This window comes from Vitis vinifera, chromosome 14, assembly GCF_030704535.1.
Source record: "Vitis vinifera cultivar Pinot Noir 40024 chromosome 14, ASM3070453v1".
Taxonomy (NCBI): Eukaryota; Viridiplantae; Streptophyta; class Magnoliopsida; order Vitales; family Vitaceae; genus Vitis; species Vitis vinifera.
In genome coordinates, this window is record NC_081818.1 from 28,536,496 (window position 1) to 28,542,495 (window position 6,000).

A 6,000-nucleotide genomic window follows, 5' to 3' on the forward strand; every position below is an offset into this window, starting at 1 on the left:
TTGTAAATAAAGTTATGCCTTTTTAAATAATTTATATAAATCATTTTTCTTAAATGAAATCAAATTGAAATATATTTGTAAATAAAATTGTAAAAATTCATTCCTTTTTTTTAAACAAGTAAAAATAATTTTTACGCCTAAATTGAAATTTTGTAATAAATTCTTTTGATACAATAAGTGTAAATAACATTTTTTTTTCGAAAATTAAATACAATTGAAATTGAATCAAATCACTTAAGGAAAATATCTTGTAAATAAATAAATTGAAATCACTCATTCAAAATCATTTTTAATAAAATCATTTGAAATTTCTTGAAAACTATTTTTTTTTACTATTTATTTATTTAGTTCAATAAATCATTTTGTATAATTCTTTTGTCATTTATTTTATGTGTTCTTATAATTAAATTTCGTTATTATTTTTGTATATATTAATTTTCACCATGACTTCTACATTGATTATTTTTCTTGGTATCCATAATTAATTAATTAATTGTCACAATTCCCTTAATTCGTTTAGTAGAGGTCGTACGTATGCGGGCTTAGAGGGGTGCTACGACTCACCACCGTACCTTTCCAATAAGTAACCTGACCCCTAAACCCAGACTTGGTTTTTCACAGACCCGTTTTTTCTTTCAGGAGTCACACTTAGGGTTTTCTTTCTTATTTGGTTTTTCCCTTAAAAAAATAAAATAAAACAAAAATAAGTGGCGACTCCAAGTCTTTTTCTAAAAATCAAATTTTCATCAAATAAAATAAAAAACGAGTTTCACCATCGAGTGGGAACGCATCGAGCAAAATGTGGGGTCTACAGAATATTATGGTTCTTGTTGATGTTGCAAAATATTATAATTTACGGAACTTTAATATAATTTTCTTTTTCTTTTTTGCTTATCTCTCTCGCTCCTCTTGTTTATTCTCCCCTCCTCTTCTTGCATGTTTTGTGATTTGTCCAAATATTTATTTGTCAAAATATATTTCTGCAATCTTTCTATTGGTGCACGCGAGTGAGAGTAACGTTCGGATAGCTTCCAAGACGAAGAGGGCAATTCACCCTATACAAAGGAATGTGTGGCTATTTATTTATACTCAAGTGTAACGTCTCTTCAAGTGTTTTAATGAGCTTTAATTGTGCTTGATTATGCATTATCGTGTCAATAATTGTCGACTTATAACGATTGTCTCGTCTTGATTAAACTTATCTGCTATGTTTGGTTTTTGAAAAATTTAAAAAAAAATGTAAGAGAAAAAAAAAGTAGAAGAAAAGTAAAATAAAATAAAAAATAAATTTAAAGTCAATAAATTATTTTTATTTGTTATTTTAAATTCATTTAATTTATTTTAAGTCATTAATATAAAGATTAAATAATTCAAAAATATATAAATTTTTAATTATATTTGATTTTTCTTAACACTTTTTATAAAACAACCAAATATAAAAAAAATCATTTTTCTTAACATTTTTTTTTTTAGCATTTTATGGGAACCAAACATAGCCATAAAATTTGGGTTCATAATGTATATTAAGTACTTCAACACCTTTCCTCGTACCGAGTCCTTTATTTTTGGACAAATAAGCATGCATTGTTTCTAATTTCATGTTGAAGATCCAATTTATTCTAACATGGACAGATTAGAGATCTTTGAAAACCCTCAAGGAAAAAAAATTTAAAAAACCCACAAGTAACAAAAGTCTCTAACCTAAGCTGAAGAGAAAAGCTACCCAAGTTACCTTTCTTGCTAATTCACGTGATATGAAGGAGAGTATTGTTAAAATAATTATGGTCTCACATATATTAATAATTGTTTATGATTAAGCTATCTATATATATTCAATTTATATTTATTAAGTATGGGTTACCTTGTGTGTAGAGCCTAAGTCACATGTGTCTTACATGATGAAGACACATGTGGCCCAACAACCCAATGGGTATGGTCCCTATGGCATAGAAGAAGTTAATAAAAGGGAAAAGGAAACTAAAATTTGGTGTCTTTTAGTTTTCTTTTCTAAAAATACAAAAAACGTTCCCTCTCCTGCCTTCCATCACAAGAGAGAAAACAGAAAGGCGGTTTCCTCCTCTATTGCCTTAGAAGAACCACATTTCTTCAAGATCAACAATGGATTCAGGTTTTTTCTAATCTAATCGGCATGTTTTCTTTATGATTTAACATGAGATTTCTAGTTTTGAGTTGATAAAATATTTGGTAATCTTTAAAATTGTTCTACAACAAGTGGTATCAGAGCCACACATGTTGAATCATTAAGAAATACATGTTGATTCAAAGTTATATGAATTTTCTTCCATATGGCATATTAGGACAAGAATTTTCTTGACATAATCTGGGAATTTTTCTAGGTTGGTTTCATTTTCTGAATCTAAAAAAAAAATTAAAATTTAATCAACTAGTAGAGAAAGCCAAAGCATGACTAAAAGGGTTGGAATTGGCCTATAGTTTGGAGAGCTTGTTTTTTAAGGCATAGAGTTTAAATAATAATTGTTACCACTTCTTTTGTGTTTCAAATTTTGGAATTGGATTGGAACTTTTCCAAGCTGCCAACGTACAGCATATGTAAGGCTATTAATCTTGTTACCAAAGTGACTTCAATGCAGTTTTTAATATTAAATAATGGATTTAGCATTTTCTTTCTACATTTGTGTTTAATATTTTAAAATAAATGAGTTATGTATATTTGTTGTCAAAGTAACTTATATTATGTAATTTTATTTATTTTGAAATATGTAAACATGTTATTATTGTGTAAAATAATCGGCCCAAAGGAAGATTATTTTAATATAATAATAAATAAAGTAGTCATAAATATATGACATATAAAGTTTACATTGCATGTTATATGTCAGTCCAAAGAAATGTATATTGCTTCGGTTTTATTGTCAATATTGATGAACTAATTTTGTAAAAGAGTACCAATTACAAGTTGATATTTTTGTCCAAAGACTAAATATTAATGTTTGTGCTATGTATCTTGTTATGGGCCCACATGCATGTATATATATGTTAAAAATTTTATTTATTCATATATGTATGATATTTTTGTGATTAATTGTGAGCTTTATTGTTATTGTTCAACATCTTCTATATTTGCTAATGTTAATAACATTCCTATGCTTAATGGCACAAACTTCAAGAAATGAAATGAGCACATTATGATTGTGCTCAGGTGCATGGATTTGGACTATACATTAAGGGCGGATCGCCCTGCAGACCTTGCAGGTGTTAGCACTACTGAGCAAAGGGTTGCTATGGAAAAATGGGAGTGATCCAATTGCATGAGTCTAATGATAATGAAGCACTCAATTCCAAAAGCTATAAGGGGTGCAATACCTAAGGAGTCCCGAGCCAAGGCATTCTTGGACCAGATAGCAAACCGATTTGCTGCAAACGAAAAGGTCGAGACAAACACTATTCTTAGTAAGCTTGTCTCCATGTGATACAAAGGGGAAAAAAATATAAGGGAGTACATAATGGAAATGTCCAATCTTGTGACTAGACTCAAAGCACTAAAGTTAAAGTTATCAAAAGACTTACTCATACACTTGGTCTTGATCTCCCTACCTACACAATTTAGTCCATTCAAGATCAGTTACAACACACAAAAAGGAAAAATGGACTCTGAATGAGTTTATTGCTTAGTGTGTGCAAGAAGATGAGAGACTAAAACAAGAGAAGATAGAAAGTGCTCACTTGGCTTCCACATCTCAGAGACATGGTACCAATAAGAAAAGAAAGAGGGACAATAAGGGAAAACAAACTGCATATTCTGGGACATCTGAGCAAAAGGTACAGAAGAAACAAGATAAGGAGATCACTTGTTTCTTTTGCAAGAAGACTGGTCATATGAAGAAGGCTTGTACCCAATATGCCGCTTGGCGTGAAAAGAAAAGTATATTTCTTTTTTTCCACACAACAATATATGCACAAAATAAATAAAGGAAAGAGATAAAGGTAGAGAATTCAAACTCAGATTTATAGTGGTTCGGCACTCCCTTGCCTACGTCCACTCTCCTCAATCTCCTAACCGAGTGAGGGTTCCACTAGCTTGAAGCTACAATCAAGCTTTCAATCGTCTTACACTTGGATTCCGGCTCCAATGGGCTCTTACACAATCTCTTCAAGATTTGAACCACTTGAAGGCTTTCACACTCAGTTTACACAAGGATGAAACTCTCAACCTAGCTTAAGGAAGGCTCAAGTACAAGAGAAAGCTAGGATGAATTGCAAGAGTGCACTAAGAATATGCAATTGATGGTTTAATGCACTAAGAAAGAGGATGTGAGCTTTTTTTTTATCAAGAACAGGTAGGTAGGCTTTTAATGCAATTGTTCTCTTGGTCATAAATGAATAGGAGCTCTCAATTTATAGGTTTCTAAGCTCGGGAGACAAAAACAGCAGAAAGTAGCCTCGACCGGACGAGCAAAGGGTCGACCGGATCACTAGCCGTTGGAGCATTTAATGCATAGCAGGTTACCGTTGCCTCGACCGGACCTCGACCGGACTTCGACCGGACCTCGACCGGACAAAGGGTGAGGCTCGACCGGGAAGAGGAAGCTACTGGGAGAGAGAGAAAGTTTTTGTGTCTCCCTCGACCGGACCTCGGCCGGACAAGGAAAACCGGTCGACCGGTTCCCCAACCGGTTGAGCCGGTTGGCCATAGCCTCGACCGGATGAGCCTTTTGGCCCTGAAAACCTATCCTTTTTTATTTCTTTCTTTTCCAATACTTAGGCAAGGTCTTTAGTAGAGTTAATATGTCAATTTTGAGTTAATTTGCCTAAGGTATATTTGATAAAACTCGGGTTTTAAAGAAAATCAAGTTTTAAAGAATAAACCGAGTTTTCTAAGATGCATGAAAATGTATGAACATCCTAAGTGCACTCATACTATCATCTTACATTCATTTCCTATGATCACAAGTCTTCCAAATGGTCTTTATCCCGTATTCGTTTGGTCCTTGAGATTATACCTGAGATTCTTAACAATTTAAAGCAATTAGTCACTTAACCACGGTTTGTTATCATCAAAACCTGATTAGGAGAACCCTTGGGCTAACAATCTCCCCCTTTTTGATGATGACAAACCTTGGTTATCTAGGAGACAGAGAAATCTCCCCCTCAAACCAACCATGGGATAATCAACACAAAAATGTAGGAAATTTAAAGCGAGAAGACAGTGTAAGTCAATAACAGTGTCATATCATATCATATCATATATAGGCAAGAGCAAGAGTACATGAAAGCGTATGATATGCATGGAAATGAAAAAGTCTCCTAAGGTCCCTATCCTAACATATCTCCCCCTTTGGCAACATCAAAAAGAAACGAAGGGGGATCCCAAACAAAATCAAGGCTGAGGAGGTGGTGGTGGAAACACAGAACGGAGGTAAGCCATCATCTCCTCGTGCTGACTCTCCTGGCGGCTCTCAAAACGCTCCTGGCGGCTCTCAAGAAGCTCAATCCTCTGTGCAAGCTGCTCAAACTGAGAGGTGAAGCCGGCCTGATACTGATCGATGCGATCCTCCACGGAATAAAAGCGAGTATCATGAACAACAGCTAACTCCTCCATACGAGTCCCGAGAGAGCTAATCTGTGCCGACAAATCCATCCACGGTGGATGCTCAGGAGCATGAGGAGCCTGAGATGGTGGCTCGGTAAATGATGGCTCAGTCATCATAGGCTCTGAGAAGGTAGCCTCAACATGAATGCCCCCTGACTGATGTGGAGCCGGAATGTCAAGCTCTGGCCCGCTCTGCTCAAGGTCCCTCTGAGGATCCAACCCATCCTCCATCTCTCTAATCTCGTCCTCCTCCTCTACTCCGGGGTGTAGCTGATCATGTCCCCGGGCCTGTCGCTCGGCTTTCCTAACCCAGGAGCCGTCGGGGGCCTTCTCAAGCTTCATGCGCCCCAGAGAATGCTCATCATAAGTGTCATAGATGCTAGGTGCCTCAAACTCTGTCTCTCTACTCAAGTCTACCCCAGCATCCT